The sequence below is a fragment of the Nyctereutes procyonoides genome, unplaced genomic scaffold (assembly GCF_905146905.1).
Source record: "Nyctereutes procyonoides isolate TBG_1078 unplaced genomic scaffold, NYPRO_anot_genome, whole genome shotgun sequence".
In the NCBI taxonomy this organism is placed as follows: Eukaryota; Metazoa; Chordata; class Mammalia; order Carnivora; family Canidae; genus Nyctereutes; species Nyctereutes procyonoides.
Genome location: NW_026575140.1, coordinates 63398942 through 63416689, shown reverse-complemented (window position 1 = coordinate 63416689; position 17748 = coordinate 63398942). Strand labels below are relative to the sequence as shown.

At 37.0% G+C, this 17748-nt stretch overlaps 1 protein-coding gene across 2 annotated transcripts in view; it reads left to right on the top strand.

Moving 5' to 3' along the window:
- Positions 1-17748, top strand: part of KBTBD3 (kelch repeat and BTB domain containing 3) — a 32654-nt gene that overhangs the window by 1777 nt on the left and 13129 nt on the right. The window lies entirely within an intron of this gene.

Genomic DNA, 17748 nt, shown 5'->3' with positions numbered 1-17748 from the left:
CTGTCTACTTTTATTTCCCTCATTTTTAAGGAAATATAAAGTGTGCCTAACTATATTCAGTAAGCACAAACATTTTACCAGGATATTTTTATTGCATTGGTCAGGGGAAAAACTTTTAGGGGTTCAGCAAGTTTGTGAGTGATAGTCATCTTGCCAGATCCTGGTCTATTGCTTCTTAGTGGGATTCTGAGAAACTTGTGTTCTTTTTCCAGTTCTACTACCAGTTATCTGTGACTGGGTAAATCACATAACCTCTCCCTGGTACCAATTTCAGTGGAAAAGCATCAAATGAAATTCTAAGTTTCCTTGATTTGTAGGAGAAATAATGCTCATTAGGTTTTTATTGGGTCACAACTTAAACTTTATTCTTTTGCAAAGCTGAATGTTTCAAGATTTTATAAATAATTCTGTAATTCTACCAGTTACTTTAAAAAAAGACTTTAATACCTCTTTTCCCTCAACTTGCTTATCCAATCCATTCTCCGTTCTATTGGTTCTGCTTCTAAACAGCTAAAATCCATCTATTTCTATCTCCATTGTTAACACTCTGGTCTAAACCACCATCTTGTCTCACCTGCAATAGTGATTCATCTTCTAGCCTGCAGAAGGGGGAGGGGAGCATTGTTTTCCTGTGTCTTCCCTGCCTTTAGCACTCCTGAAGCAGTCTGTCTTCAGGGCCAAGTCTCCAAGTCTGTGCCCTTAATCACTGCACTGTATGGGCTTCTAACTGGACTGGGTAGGAGAAGCCAGGAATCCTGAAGAGTGTGGTGCCACAGAAACTAGAGATGCATGTTTCAAGAGGCAGGGACTAGTTAGCAACAAGAGTACTCCTGAGAAGTTAACTAGAAAGTGGAGAGAGAAGTTAGCATTAGACACCCATAAGAAAGGGCAGCGTGGTGACACTGACTCAGCAGGCTGTAGGGTGAGAGAGGACTGGATGGTAGTGGGCTCAGATGGCAACTGGACATAAAGCTACTACAGACTTTCTGGGTTGGGGAGTGGAAAAACAGGATGGCAACTAGAGGGTGATGAACGTTCAAAGGACAGATTTTTGTTTTATATTTAAAGGTGGCAGATACTAAGATCTGTCTGCTGATGGAATCTGTCCAGTCAAGTGGGAGAATGTGTTGATGCAGGAGAGGAGGTAGTTGTGGGTGTGTGTGTGCACATTACTCTAAAGTGTGTTCCAGAGTGGAGGACCCTGTCTCCATTGTTTTTGGCTGTCTGCCCATATCTAGAATAGGGCTCGCCAAAATAACAGCTACTCTATAAACTTTCTAATATTTGCTGAATAAATGAATAACTTGGACTCTACCTTATTTTAATTAATTCTTCACACATCAGCCAGAAAGATATTAAAAAAAAAAAATCATGTCACTATCCAGTTCAAAGTCTTCTGTGCTTGCAGCTGCAATTAGACTGGAATTGCAGCCCTGTGTGGCCTACTGGATCCTGCTTCTGTAGCCCTTCCTCCCTGACCTTCTCACTCTCCTTAACTGAATTCCAGTGATGCTGGCCACCTTTCCTGTCCCAAAGGAAGGACTCCTTCCCACTTTAGGGCTTTATACATGATTTCTCCCACCAACATCTTACCTCGTCATCATTCAGGTGTCCACTTCAATGACAGCTTCTCAGGAAGATGCTCCCTAATATTGAAGTGGACAAGAGCAAAAGCTCTAGAGCCCCACCATCTGGGTCCAGGTCCCTGCCTACCTGTTTTATGACCTGGAACAAATGACTTGACACCTCAAAACCCCATTTCTCCTTCCCATGAAGTGCGAACAGTAGCAATGTCTATTTTACACACTTCTTTTGAAGATTAAAGAGTGAAGCGTGCAGTACAAACTAAGCCTTATGAGAGTATTACCACTGTTACTCCCTGAAAGTGACTATCACCCATTATTCATTTCTGTTCCCATTTCCCAGCAGTCTCTTCACAATGTTTGTAACGATGTAACAATGTATAATTTGTCAGTCTACCTTGCTAGATGGGAACCACCAGGAAAGCAAGGAACAGGAAGGACAGCATCTCTCCTCCATGCTTTCCTAATTCCAAACCTGGCATACAGTTAGCAGTCTGTAATAAATGTTAAAGAGAAAAGGCCAGAAATCCTGCTCTATTTTGAAACTCCAGTGATCAAACTCAGATCAACTGGAAGGCCTGTTGGGATCAAAGCGCAAACCACTCAGTGCAGCTTTGGTTGAAGACTCCACTCTCGTCAAGTGGCACATGCTTTTTTTGTCATCACTTCGTATCAATTTTGTCAGACTTGATTGTTGTACTTTTGTTGATTCAATTATTTAAATCAAATTTTAATGGAAGACATTAAAAGAAAGAACAAAATAGTTTTACAAATTGAATCAATGTTTTGAGCATGAAGGAGTTTTGTTGAAGCTGAGATGCAGTCTTATAAAATACACCATTATTTTATGTGCTACGAAGAAAGGAAACCATGCTGTTTTTAACTGCAACACAACTCCTTACCAGTTGGCATTTTTCATACTTCTGGAAAGCCCTTTAAAAAATCCACGTATCACCCTCGTACACACATAGAAAGAAAAACATAAGCAAAATTAACTGAGATGCTCTTAAACTTTTTCATATTCAGAGTCCAGTGCTTCCAATTCACTTTTAACCCAGAATCTAAATGTCCATGTTTTTCTGCATAATATCGTTCTCTGTTACCAAGAACATTAGTGATACATCATTTCTTAAGTGAGTATCCATTATCTCCAGGGCTATCTTTCAAGACACAGATACCTATCATCACATTTTGGTGCACATTTTGATGCATGTAGTTACAAATCTGTCATATTGCTACCTGGCCAAAAGCAATTAAAAGATACTTGAAATGTGTCTTAGAATTAGAGAAAGACTGAGGTTGCAGAATATTTGAAGAAAAAAATTGCCTTACTGATCCTTTACCAAGATATAAGAATTACTTCAACAACTAAAAATGTTACTAAGTACATGTTATTACTGAGTTTAACCATTAATATTGATATACCACCTCACAATATTAATTTAATATTCATGATATAACTTTAGCATCACAATAGTACAGTGTAATTGCTGTGTGCTCTTTGGACAAGGAAGCTAAAGTCTCACCCTCCATAGAGGTCACCGTATAGTGATGGACCATTTAGGACCAGATTCCTTCAGGTCCAAATCCCAAATTCTTTGTTATTTGCAAAATATATACTACTACTACAAGTACAGATTTACTCCAACCATATTTAAGAAATGAAGATTTCAGCTTCTTGGGTTGTTCATTCTCTATAGAATATAGGTAGCAGGTTTTATCTTTTAACAGCTTCATTAAAGTGAATACCTATATATGCTTAATATATTTGAGAATACTTATTTGGAGATACTTAAAAATTTCTAGGAAAGTTTGCTTTTTGTTAGTATTCTTAGAAATAAGAATTACCCTATACCTGCCTCATTGCTTTCAGTGAACAATGAGCCTCAAAATTGACTTAATCCAACACAAGATCCAAATTAAATACATATTTTTAATGATAAAGTTAATTTAAAAATGTTTATGGTTGAAGTTTCTTAAGTCTACTTGCTCAAGACTTAAGTCAGCATGCAGAAATACAGTTTTTCAGTTTTTGTCCTTTTGAAAGTCTCAGGTTTGGATACCTTTTAGCTTTTTTGTTTTACATTTAACTTCTTAAAAAAAAAATACTAAGGAACAGAGCACCTAGGTGGTGCAGTCAGTTGAGCATACAACTTGATTTTGGCTCAGGTCATGATCTTAGGGTCCTGGGGTCAGGCTTCACACTGGTCTGCTTGGGGTTGTCCCTGTCCCGCTACCCCTCCCGCTCGTGCTTACTCTCTCTCTCAAATAAATAAATAAATCTTTAAAAAAAAAAAAAAAAGCCGAGGAACTATTTAAACTCAAAACAATGTTTTCTTTGCACTTTTTAAGTGTTCTGAATAAGGACAAAACCAGCATATCAAAATAATTTCTAAGTTGAATTCATATTTCATGCTCTTTAATTTTTATTTTGAAATAATCACATATATACAGAAAGTTACAAAAGTACTATAAAGTGGTCCCATGTGCCCTTCACTCAGTTTCCCCATGGCTATATCTTCTATAATTATTGCCCAAAATCTGAATCAGGACCTTGACACTGGTGCACTGTGTGGGTACAATCCTATGTCATTTTATCACTGTGGATCCCTGTAACTAATTATTATTAGTTACAGATTATTACAGATCACTGAGTTTCCCTTGTGCATCCCTGCCCCTCCACCACAACCCTCAGTCCCTGGAAACCACTCATTTATTGTCCATCTCTATAATTTTGTCATTTAAAAATATTATACAAGTGGAATCATACAGTTTGTGACCTTTGGAGATTGCCTTTTTTCACTCCTCATAATGCTCTTGAAATTCATCTGGGTTGTGATGTACATCAGTTGTCTGTTCCTGTTCCTCCATGATAGGGAGTCACCACAGTTAATACTCATCCGTATACTGAGCAACATTTTGGATGTTTACAATTTTTGACCAGACAACTGTAGGTGCTATGAAAAACCATATACAGATCTGTATTTCTGTAGGATAAATGCCCAGGTCAGTGGCTATTGGATAATATAGTGTGTGGTTAGTACCCCCCTCCTGACTTTTATTGAGATATAATAGGCATATAATATTGGGTTAGTTACAACATGATGATTTGATATTTGCGTGTATTATGAAATGAATGCCACAATAAATTTAGTTAACATCCATTACCTCATGTGATTAGAATTTTTCTTCCGCTGATAGCTTTTAAGATTTACTCTCAAAGCAACTTCCAAATATAGAATGCAGCCTTGTTACCTGTAGTCATCATGCTGTATGTTATATCTCCAGATCGTATTTCTCTTATAACTGGAAATTTGTACATTTTCACTTCTTTCACTCAGTTCCCCCCCACCAAAAATGAGTTAACTGTTTCCAAGAGTTTTTTTCTTCAAGATTCCACAAAAACAGTGACATTATACAGTATGTCTTTATAATTTCACTTAGCATAATGCCCTCAAGGTCTCTTGGTGTATGAATTCTTTTTTATGGCTGATACTCCACTGTGTTTGCATGTGTGTATGTATATTTCCCATTTTATTTATCAATCTACAGATATTTAAATTGCTTCTTTATCTTGGCTATTGTGAATGTGCTGCTGTGAACATGGCAGATAGATATCTTTTCAGGTCAGTAATTTAGTTTCTTTTCAATACATTCCCTAGAAGCTCAATTGGCAGATCATATTGTAGTTTTATTTTAGAATTTTGAGGAACAGGGGATCCCTGGGTGGCGCAGCGGTTTAGCGCCTGCCTTTGGCCCAGGGCGCGATCCTGGAGACCCGGGATCGAATCCCACGTCGGGCTCCCGATGCATGGAGCCTGCTTCTCACTCTGCCTGTGTCTCTGCCTCTCTCTCTCTCTGTGTGTGACTATCATAAATAAAAATAAATTTAAAAAAAAGAATTTTGAGGAACCTCTATACTGTTTTCTGTGTTGGTTGCAACTAGTTTACGTTCCCACCAGAAATATACAAGGTTTCCTTTTCTTCATGTCCCCAACAGTACTTTGCTGTCTCTTATCTTTTTGACAACATACTGACAAGTGTGAGTTTATATCTCAGGGTTTTGATTAACCTTTTCTTGATTAGTGACACTGAGCACTATTTCACATACCTGTTAGCCATTTGAATATCGTTGAAAAAATGTCTATTTATGTTCATTGCCCATTTTTAATGGGATCATTTGGACTTTATTTACTATTGAGTTCTATAAGTTCCTTATATATTTTGGATAATAGCTTATCAGATGTGCAGGTTGAGAATATTTTCTTCCAGTCTATGGGTGGCCTATTCATTTGGTTGATCACTTATTTTACAGTGTGGAAGTTTTGTGTTTGCATGTAGTCCCACTCTTTATGTTTTATTTTGTTGCATGTACCTTATGTGTCTTTTTTGTTTTTTAAGATTTTATTTATTTATGAGAGACACAGAGAGGGAGAGAGGCAGAGACACAGGCAGAGGGAGAAGCAGGCTCCATGAAGGGAGCCTGCCGTGGGACTCGATCCTGGGGCTCCAGGATCAGGCCCTGAGCTGAAGGTGGCGCTAGACCCCTGAGCCACCCAGGCTGCCTACCTTATGTGTCTTAGCCAAAAAAAATCACTGCTATTATCAATGTCAAGGAGCTGATTCCCTACTTTTCTTCTAGGAATTTATGGTTTTTCTGGTCTCACATTTAAGTCTTTTTAACTGACTTAATTTTTGTGAATGGTATGAGATATGAGTCTGGTTCCATTCTTTTGCATGTGAATATCCAATTTTCCCAGCATCATTTATTGAGGAAACTATCTTTTTGCCATAGAGTATTTGTACTCAATTTATGTCTTCTCCAATTTCTTCCATCAGTGTTTTATAGTTTTCAGTGTATGTCTTTGACCTACTTGGTTAAATTTATTCCTAAGTATTTTATTGTTTTGATGCTATTATAAATGAGATTGTTTTATTTTTAAATTTTGTTAGTGTATAGAAATGCTACTGATTTTTGTATGTTGATTTTGTATTTTACAGCTTTACTGAATTCATTTAGTAGTTGTTACTTTTTTTTGAGGGGGGTGCTGTCGTTAGTATTTTCTGCATATAAAATGTCATCTGCAAACAAATACAGTTTTACTTTTTTCCTTTCCAATTCTGACTCCATTTATTTGTTTTTCTTGCCTGATGGCTCTGGCAAGAACTTCCAGTACTATGTTGAATAATGGTGAGAGTGGACAACGTTCTCTTGGTCCTGATATTAGAAGAAAAGCTTTCAACCTTGCACCATTGAGTTTGATGTTAGCTATGGGTTTGTCCTATATGGCCTTTTATTATTTGAGAATTCTATACCCACTTTCCTTCAATGCCCAATTAATTGAGAATTTTTATCATGAATGGTTGTTGAATTTTTAAATGTTTTTTCTCCATCTGTTGCATGATCATATGATTTTTATCTTTCTATTAGTGTGGTAAATTACATTTATTGATTTACATATGTTCAATCATCCTTGCATCCTGGTTTTGAATCCTAATTGATCATGGTGTATTATCCTTTTATTTTTTATTTTATTTGTTTTAAATGTTTTATTTATTCATGAGAGACACAGAGAGGCAGAAACATACGCAGAGGGCAAAGCAGACTTCCTGCAGGGACCCCAGTGTGGGACTCGATCCCAGGACCCTGGGATCACGCCCTGGGCCAAAGGCAGACACTCAACCACTGAGCCACCCGCGTGCCCTGGTATATTATCCTTTTCATGTGCTGTTGGATTCAGTTTGCTAGAATTCTGTTGGGACTTTTTGGATCTATAGTCATCAGGGATATTGGCCTGTTGGATTTTTTGTTTTGTTTTGTCTTGTTTTTATAGTGCCTTATCTAGCTTTGATAGCATGGAAATACTGGCCTCATAAAATGAGTTTAGGAATATTCCCTTCTCTTCAGTTTTTTGAGTAGAAGGATGAGTATTGATTCCTCTTTAAATGTTTGGTAAAATTCACCAATGAATCCATTTAGTTTTGGGCATTTCTTTGTTGGGACGTTTTTGATTACTAATTCAATCTTATTTTCTACTCTTTGTGGTTCAGACTTGGTAGGTTGTATGCTTCTAGGAATTTAGCTATTTTAAGTTTTTAGTTTTGTATAATTGTTCATAGTAGTTTCTTATGATCTTTTACATTTCTGTAGCATCACTTGTCTCCTCCTTCACTTATAATTTTATTTATTTGAGTTCTCACTGTCTCTGTAGTTGTTAGGTAAAGGTTTACCAATTTTGTTCATCTTTTCCAAGAACCGACTCTTACTCTTGTCAATTTTTCTATTGTTTTCCTTTTTTCTATTTCATTTATTTCTGCTCTGATTTTTATTATATACTTAATTTTGTTAACTGTGGGCTTATTATGTTATTTCTAGTTCCTTGGGATGTAAAATTAGACTGTTTATTTGGAATCTTACTTTCTTCTAGCTGTTGTGCTTATTGCTATAAACTTCTCTCAGAACTGCTTTTGCTACATCCCATAAGTTTTGATATGTTGTATTTTCATTTATCTTATGATATTATTTTACTTCCCTTTTAATTTCTTCTCTCATGCCTTGGTTATTCAGAAGTGTGTTTAATTTTAATGTATTTGTGAATTTTACCAGTATTGATTTCTGCTTTCATATGATTGTTGCTGGAAAACAGTTGGTGTGATTTCAGTCTTCTTACATTTGCTAAGACTTGTATTGTGGCCTAACATTTGTCTATCCTACAAAATTTCTGTGTCTGTATATGTCACTTAGGTCCTTTTGGTGTATAATGTTCTTCAAATCCATTGTTTCCTTATTGCTTCTTTGTCCGGATGATATATTCATTGCTGAGGGGGATGTTAAAATCCCCAATTATTATTTTATTTCTGTTTAAGACTGCCAGTTCTGTTAGTATTTGCTTTATATATTTAGGAGCTTTGATATTGAGTGCATAAACGTTTACAATTATATATTCTTAATGGATTGTTGACTTCATTATCATTGTATAGTGACCTTCTTTATCTCCTTTGACTATTTTTAATTTAAAGTTTCTTGTCTGATATAAGTATAGCATCTCTGCTTTCTTTTGATTACCATTTGGGTGAAATATTTTTTCCCATTCCTTCATTCTCAGTCTGCATGTGTTTTTAAAGCTACAGGGAGTCTCTTGTAGGCAGCATATCATTGGATCTTGTATTTTTATCTGTTCAGCCATACTATGTCTTTTGATTGGAGAATTTAATCTGTTTACATTTAATCATTAGCAGTTAAAGATTTACTATTGTCATTTAGTTAACTGTGTTCTGGCTGTAGATACTTTTCACTTTATTGTGGTTTGATGACTTTTTGTAGCAGTATTTTGTCATTCTTTTATCATAATCTTTTATATGACTACTACAAGGTTTTCCTTTTTGGTTACCATGTTACTAACATAAAAAAACATTCTATTTATAACATCATATTTTAAGTTGATAACAACTTAATTTTAATAACATATAAACTTTATTTTTTTTTTATTTATTTATGATAGTCACAGAGAGAGAGAGAAAGAGAGAGGCAGAGACACAGGCAGAGGGAGAAGCAGGCTCCATGCACCGGGAGCCCGATGTGGGATTCGATCCCGGGTCTCCAGGATCGCACCCTGGGCCAAAGGCAGGCGCCAAACCGCTGCGCCACCCAGGGATACCAACATATAAACTTTAAATTTTTACTTCTCTCCTCACAGTTTGTTAATGTTTCAGTTTACATAAATATATATTATTTTAAAGATTTTATATTTAAGTAATCTCTACACCCAATGTGGGGCTCAAACTCACAACCCTGAGATCAAGAGTCGCATATTCCTCTGACTGAACCAGTCAGGCACCTGTCAGTTTACATATATTTTATATTGTGTATCCAAAAACAGATTATTATGTTTATGGTTATTTTTAATGTTTATTTTTTTAAATTTTAAACTAGAGTTGTAAATGAATTACATGTTTTAGAATACGATTACAATATTAGAGAATCTGATTTTTTTAAAGGTTTTATTTATTCATGAGAGACACAGAGAGAGAGAGAGAGAGGGGCAGAGACACAGACAGAGGAGAATCAGGCTCCATGCAGGAAGCTCAACGTGGGACTCGATCCCGGGACTCCAGGATCACGCCCTGGGCCGAAGGCAGGTGCTAAACCGCTGAGCCACCCAGGGATCCCCTGAGAATCTGATTTTGACTGTATAGTTAGCATTATCAGTTAGGTCTACAAACATTTATTTATTTTTATAATGTTAATTAGCATTATTTTATTTCTCCTGAATTCTTTGCAGATAGGTCATAGATCTCCCATTTCCTTAGGGTCAGTTATTGGAGATTTATTACTTTCTTATGGTGATGTCATTGCTTACCTGATTCTTCATAATCCTTGATTCTTAGGTTGTTGGGGTTTTTGTTTTGTTTTGTTTTTGTTTTTTGAGATTTTATTTATTTATTCATGAGAGACAGAGAGAGAGAGAGAGAGAGGCAGAGACATAGGCAGAAGGAGAAGCAGACTCCATGCAGGGATCCCGATGCGGGACTTGATCCCAGGACCCCAGGGATCACGCCCTGAGCTGAAGGCAGACACTTAACCACTGATACACCCAGATGTCCCAATCCTTGATTCTTTGTGTTGAATTCTCTGGTTAAACCTCCTACTCAGGCAGAACTGGGTGCTATACTCAACAGTTAGGCAGGGCTACAAATTTGCTACCTTGCCCTGTTTTACAACAGTCTCTGTGGCCCTTTAGCTTGCTGGTTGGGGACGTGAATCCAGCAGAGTGGCCCACCAAACTCCTTGCTCAGACAGTACCACCAGTTTTGCTCTAAAGATGGAAAGAGCTGCTGGTTTGGCTCTCTGCTCAAGTGCTGTTGCAAGCTTGGCTCTAGGTTGGGCTACACAGCTTCTCAGGTGTTCTGGTTAGGCTTGCTGGTTGGGCAGGGCTGGAGGCTATATTCAGTGCCAGGCAGAGCTTTGAATTTGCTTCTCAGCCTTGGCAAGGGCTGTGTAACAGCCTCCAGATCCAGTTAGACTTAGTAGTCAGAGACAGGAATCAGGCAAAACACAGGGAGCTCCCTGGCCAGATGGAGTCCCCTGCTGGGCTCTGCAGATGGGCAGAGACCCTGGTTAGGCACTCCTCTCAAGTGCTGCTGAGCTGCTCCGTGTCCTGATGCTCTAGTCTGGTGGGGTGGGGCAGGGGGCTGCACTCAGCACCTAAAAATTAGCTTTCCTGCCAGGCACAGTGGCAAAAACAGGCTCTAAAGCTGGTATGGCTCATTGTTGGGGCCTTGAGTCAGGCAGAACTGCACACAGAGTTCCCTGGCCAGGTGGGGTCATCAAGTTGTGGTTAGCTTTGTAAGAAACTTCCAAATAATTTCTGTTAGCAACGTGTGAATGATACAATGTCTCTGTAGCCTCTTAATCATTTTATATTATCAGTATCTTTTTATTAGCCATTCTAAGAATCGCAGTGCTGTTTCATTGTGGTCTTAATTTTGTATTTCCATGACTAATGATACTGAACTTCATGTGTTCATCTCTATATTTTCTTTGGTGAAATACATCTTCATGTCTTTTGCCCATTTTAAACCGAATTGTTTGTTTTTTTTACTGATGGGTTTTGATAATTCTTTATATAGGTATTAATCTTTTATCAGATTTCATTTGTAAATATTTTCTCCTAGGCTATAGGTGCTCTTTTCTTCCTCTTAACAGGGTCTTTCACAGAGGAAACATTTTCAATTTGGTTAACATTCAAATTAACATTTTCCCTCTGTTTTATGGATTGTGCTTACTCTTTGTCACAAAGATTTTCTCCTATATTTTCTTCTAAAAGTTTTACAGTTTTTACATTTTACATTTAAGCCTATCACCCATTCTGAGTTAATTTTTGTATGAAATGTGATATTTAGGTTGAAGTTTACTTATTGCCTGTGACTATCCATCTGTTTCAGCATTGTTAAAAGATTATCTTTACACCATTGAATTGCTTTTGAACATTAGTCAAAAAATAGTTGGCTTTACTTGAGTGGAGTTATTTCTTAATTATATATTCTGTTCCACTAATCTATGTGTCCGTCTTTTATCAATATCACACAGTCTTGATCATTGTAGCTATGTAAGTATTGAAATCTAGTAAACTGATTCTTCCCACATTACCATTATTTGTCAAAACTGTGTTAGCTATTTTATTTTCCTGTCTTTCCATATAAGTATTTGAATAGTCTCCAAAAAGATCTTACTGAGATTTTTATCATAATTTTGTTAAACCTGTATTATCATTTTTTTTTTAATTTTTATTTATGATAGTCACACACAGAGAGAGAGAGAAAGGCAGAGACACAGGCAGAGGGAGAAGCAGGCTCCATGCACCGGGAGCCCGACGTGGGATTCGATCCTGGGTCTCCAGGATCGCTCCCTGGGCCAAAGGCAGGCGCCAAACCACTGCGCCACCCAGGGATCCCAAACCTGTATTATCATTATGGGGAGAATTGACATCCTTACTATGTTGATTTTTCCAGTTCATAAACATGGCATAATCTCTCAATTTATTTTGGTTTCTTTAGTTTCTTTTGTCAGCATATTTTAGTTTCAATGTACAAGTTCCACACATGTTTTGGTAGATTTTATACCTAAATCAGTTTGTTTGTTTGTTTGTTTTTTAAGGATTTTATCTGTGTGTGTGTGTGAGAGAGAGAGAGAGAGAGAAAGCAGAGAGAAGAGCAGGCTCCATGCAGGGAGCCCGATGTGGGACTCAATCTCAGGACTCCAGGGTCATGCCCTGGGCTGAAGGCAGACGCTTAACCGCTGCGCCACCCAGGCATCCCTAGTTTGTTTGTTTCTTTCTTTCTTCCACTGTTGTAAATGGTTTTATATTTTAAACTTTGGTTCCCATTTGTTCATTGGTAGCTTACAAAAAACCCACTGATTTTGTATGTTGATATTATATCCTATGGCATTGTTGAATTCACTTATTAGCTGTATGAATATTTTGTAGGTTACTTGAGAGTTTCTATTCCTGTAAATACAGAGGCAGTTTGTTTCCTTTCAAATGTATATGAATTTTGTAGAATTTTCTTGCCTTAGTGTGCTGGCTAGAACTTCTAGTACTATGATAAATAGCAATGTTAAGAGTGGACATACTTGCCATTTTCATCATCTCCGAGCAAAAGCATTCAGTCTCCTACCATGTAGTATAACGTTAGCTATAGATTTTTAATAGATGTTCTTTATCAAGTTGAAGTTCTCTGTTCTTTGTTTGCTAGGAGGTTTTCTCATGAATACGTGTGGGATTTTTCAGTATTTTTACTGTGTCAATTGATAGGATTATGGGAATTTTTTTTTTTTTTTTTTTTTAGTTTGCTTCAGTAGTGCATTACATTGATATTTGAATACTGAACCATCCTTATATCATGGAATAAGCCTATTTGGTTGGCCTTGTGAATAATTCCTTTTAGAAACTGCTGAATTATTTTTGCTAGTTTTAAAAAATATGTATATTTGTAAGGGATATTGATATGTACTTTTGTTTTTTTTCTTTGTTTTTGTGTTGTCTTTGTCTGGGTCACCACAGTAGTACTGACTTCATAAGATTACTTGGGAAGTGTTCCCTCCTCTTCTGCATTCTGGAGAAAATATAGATTTGGTAGTAACTCTTTTTTTAAACTTTTGGTAAATTTAATTTCCTTAATAGTTACAAGGCTGTTCAAATTTTATATTTCATCTTGAGTGAGTTGTGGGTTTTTTTGAGGAATTTGTTCATCTGTGCTATTAAATTGTTACATGTAGAGTTGTTTATAGTATTCCTTTCCTTATCTTTCTGATTAGCCTCAAGGTCTGTGTGATTCCTCTGTTTCATTTTTGGTATCAGTAATGTATGTCTTCTCTCTTTTATTCTTTGTCAGTCTTACTAAGGTTTGTCTATTTTATTGAACTTATCCAAGAAGAAACTCTTTCATTGATTTTCTCTGCAGCTTTCTATTTTCATTTTCATAGATTTCTGCTCTTTATCATTTCCCTTCATCTGACTTTATTGAGTTTATTTTGCCCTTCTTGTTATTGTTTCTTGAGGTCAAAGCAAAAAATCATAACACTGCCTAATGTAGATCTCAGGACATGTAAGGAATTATTTAAACAATTATAATAAGGGTATGAGAGCGTGTAAAGGGATGTAAAAGAGTGTAAAGTTTATACACTTTGGGATCCCTGGGTGGCGCAGCGGTTTGGCGCCTGCCTTTGGCCCAGGGCGCGATCCTGGAGACCCGGGATTGAATCCCACATTGGGCTCCCGGTGCATGGAGCCTGCTTCTCCCTCTGCCTATGTCTCTGCAGGTTTATACACTTTATTCACACTAGTAAAATGTTTACACAAGTATTGTCATGATATGTATCTTTTACATATACATGTACCATACACACACACACACACACACACGTAATACCTAGAACGACCACTGAAAAGTCCATACAAAGAGGTACACTCATAGTCACTGTAGCCAAGTCGAAATGGAATTCTAAAAAAGATTTAGTAACCCACAGGAAGGCAGAAAGAAGAAGAAAATAAATTAGAAACAGAGAAATCAGAGAAAACAACCAAAAAGCAGAACTAAGTATTAATTTATCAGTAATTGCACTAAATATAAATGGTTTATACATGCCAATTAAAAGAGATTAGCAGAATAGATTTTTAAAAAACGATCCAACTTTATACATTTCCTATAAGTCACTCACTTCAAATACAATGATATAAGTAAGTTGAAGGTCAAGGGTGAAAATATATATACTATATAAGTATTAATTAAAAGGAAATAAGCAAGGTTATATTAATACTAGACAAAGTGATGGAAAATTATAATGGACAGAGAGGAATATTACATGTTAACCCACCTAAAAGTCATAGCAAACCTAATTGTCTAGATACAAAACAGAGCTGCAAAATATGTGAAGCAAAAACTGATAGAACTAATAAGAAAAGTAGATATATGTGCTGTTACAGCTGGAGACTTCAAACTTCTCTGTCTTAAATTAATAGAACAAGAGGATAGCAAGAAATGACACCGAACTCAATTATCATCAATCAACAGAATCTAATCAATATTTATAGAAAACTCCACCTAACAAAACAACACACATTACTTTCAAATGCCATGGGACATCTACCAAGAGTAACCATATCCTGATGCACAAAACAAACCTTAAATGACTAAAAATAATTGATATCACACAGACTTTGTAATTGCTCATTGTGGCATCCCTGTGAAGGCTGCTTTAAAATTCTTGGTAGATAATTCTGACATCTGTGTCATCTGTGTTGGGGTCCATTGTCTTTTCTCTTTCAGCTTGATATGTACCTGGTTGGGATATATTAGGTATTATAAGACTACATCTTATTTAAATCTTGTGTTTTAGTGGGTCTTTTTTTTTACAGTGCTCTGTTGGGTTCAAACCGTCACCTCATTACTGTTGGGTTGGGATGGCAGTCCAGAGTTTCTACCTCACCTCTGTGGACACACCTGAGACAGGGTGGTTCCTTTTACTGCTGGACAGAGTTGGGAGTTCAGCCCCCTGCCACATCTTCTGATAACACTGGCTAGGAAGAGAGGAGATCATAGTTACTGCTCCCGTATGGTCTCCACTGACATCATGTGGGGTGGAAATATAAAAGTTAAAGAGTCTCTCACCATTTATTCCCCTATCAATGTTTAGCTGTTAACAGAAATGGAGGTTTTTACCATACAGTGTTGTTCTCTGATTTATTGGTTTAAAGGCCCAGAAAGATTTGCTTTGTAACACAGACATAGATGTTAAATTTACTGTTGTAATCTTCTATCAAAATTCACCTCCGTTGTGTCACTTTCTCCTCATTGTATTAACATGCCCAGATTTTTCCATCTCAAACAAAAGAAAATGGAATTTCCTAGAATACACCTACTCCTCTAGTCCCCAATTTCTTTAAAAAATAATGTATACAGATTGTGTCCATCATGTAATGTGGCCTCTCTTCATCCCACCCCCAAATCATCAGTGATATCTTTTCAGTCCTCACCTTACCTAACTTTTCCTCAGCTTTAGATGATGTGTAACTACTTCCTACATGAAATTCTCTTTGCTCTCTACTGCCTCTCCAACTTTTCCTCCATTTCTATCCCTGTTCTTTGCGAGTTCTTCCTTAGCCATAGAACTTTACCTGTGTCTTCTGCAAATCATACTTTCCACTATATTTTCAGTTCATCTAGACTATCACCTTGTAGGAAGCAGGTCATACACAAATAATTGTTCAACTAAATGGTCTATCCCTTAAGGTTAGTTACCCTCGGTATTCCGTCTTTGGCCCTCCTCTTTACTAATTTTCTTTCCCTTGATTGATCTTTATCCATTTCAGTGGCCTCAGGTATCTTGTGGATTGAGTTTCCTTATCCCCTTCGTAAAACTTCCAGCACCCTTTCTCTTTGATAGCACTTGTAATAATTATGACTAAATAAAATCTACATATAGAAAAGTACTCAAACCAAGTTAAGAAAATAGAAAATTTCAGCTTCTCTGCTGAAGACAATCTGGCAGAGAGAAAGAATTCTTTCTTACTTGGCCTTGTGTTCTGTTCCAGCTTTCAAAGGATTTGATGAGTCCCATTCACATTAGAGAAGGCAGTCTACTTTATTTAGTCTGTTACTTCAAATGTTAATCTCAGCCACAAACACTCTCACAGACACCCCCAGAAACAATGCTTAGCCATGTATCTGGGCCTTCTATGGCCCAGTCATGTTGACACATAAAAGTAACCATCGCACTACATATGGCTTCTGATTGCTTAAAATATAGCTAGAGCAACCAAAGAACTTAATTTTTAGTTTAATTTAATCTTAGATAAGATAAATTTGAATAGCGATACATAGCTCATGATTACTGTATTGGACAATACAGCAGATGGTTTCAGTCCTAGACTAGAACTTTAACTGATGCTGTAAACCATTCAGACTACTTCTCCAGTATATAGCTTCCACTTGGACTTGAAACACTCCCTCTGGGAGAACCAAGCTATCATATAAGAAGTCCAGCCACCCTGAGACTGCCATGCTGTGAGGAAGTATAAGCTAGCCACATGGAAAGAGACTGCATTGAGACACACACACACACACACAGAGACCCATCTGTTTTAGCCATCCCATTTGAAGCATCAGAAATGTGAAAAAAAGGAATCATATTGGACCTGTAGCCTAGTCAGGCCTTCAGACAACTCCAGCCAGAGCTGCCATCTGACTCTAAGTATATGAAAGCCCCCCAAGCAAGAAGCTCCAGCTAAACCCATAGAACCATTAGAGATAAAAATTGTTGTCATAAGCCACTAAGTTTTTGCGTAATTTGCAAAGCAATAGATAACCAAAATAAGAACATACTAAGGGAATTGAGTTTCCTTATTTCTCTGGTTCCCTTAGTTCCCAGTCTTTTCCTTTTTGTTTCCCACTTCCTTGCTTTTTGGTGAGGTAAAGTTGTATGCATAAAACTGAATTTGGGAAAGTCACAATGATCTGGCCTTCAACTATCTTGGATTTCTGATCTCATATTTAAGAGACCTTTCTAAAGGGGCCTCGGTGGCTCAGTCAGTTAAGTGTCTGCCCTTTCATGATCCCAAGGTCCTGGGATCGAGCCCCATGTTGGACTCACTGCTCAGCAGGAAGCCTGCTTTTCCCTCCTGCTCCCCCTGCTGCTCGCTCTCTCTCTCTCTCTCTCTCTCTCTCTCTCTCTTTCTCTAGTAAATAAATAAAATATTTTAAAAATATAAAAGTCCTTTTAAAATAAAGCTACGCTGTTCTGTGTCCTGCTTTCAAATAGGCCAACTTGGTTAAAAAAAGAGAGAAAGAGGGAGAAAGGCCTCAAATAAAATCACAAATGAGAGGGGAGAAATAATAACAAACACCACAGAAATATAAACAATCATAAGCGAATTTTAATGACATCTATGCAAAAAATTGGACAACCTAGAAGAAATGGATAAATTCCTAGAAACATATAAATTACCAAAACTGAAACAGGAAGAAATGGGAAACTTGAACAGACCTAGTAAAGAAATTGAGCCAATAATCAAGAAACTCCCAATAAACAAAAGTCCAGGACCAGAAGGCTTCACAGATGAATTCTACCAAACATTTAAAGAAGAGTTAATGCCTCAAACTCTTC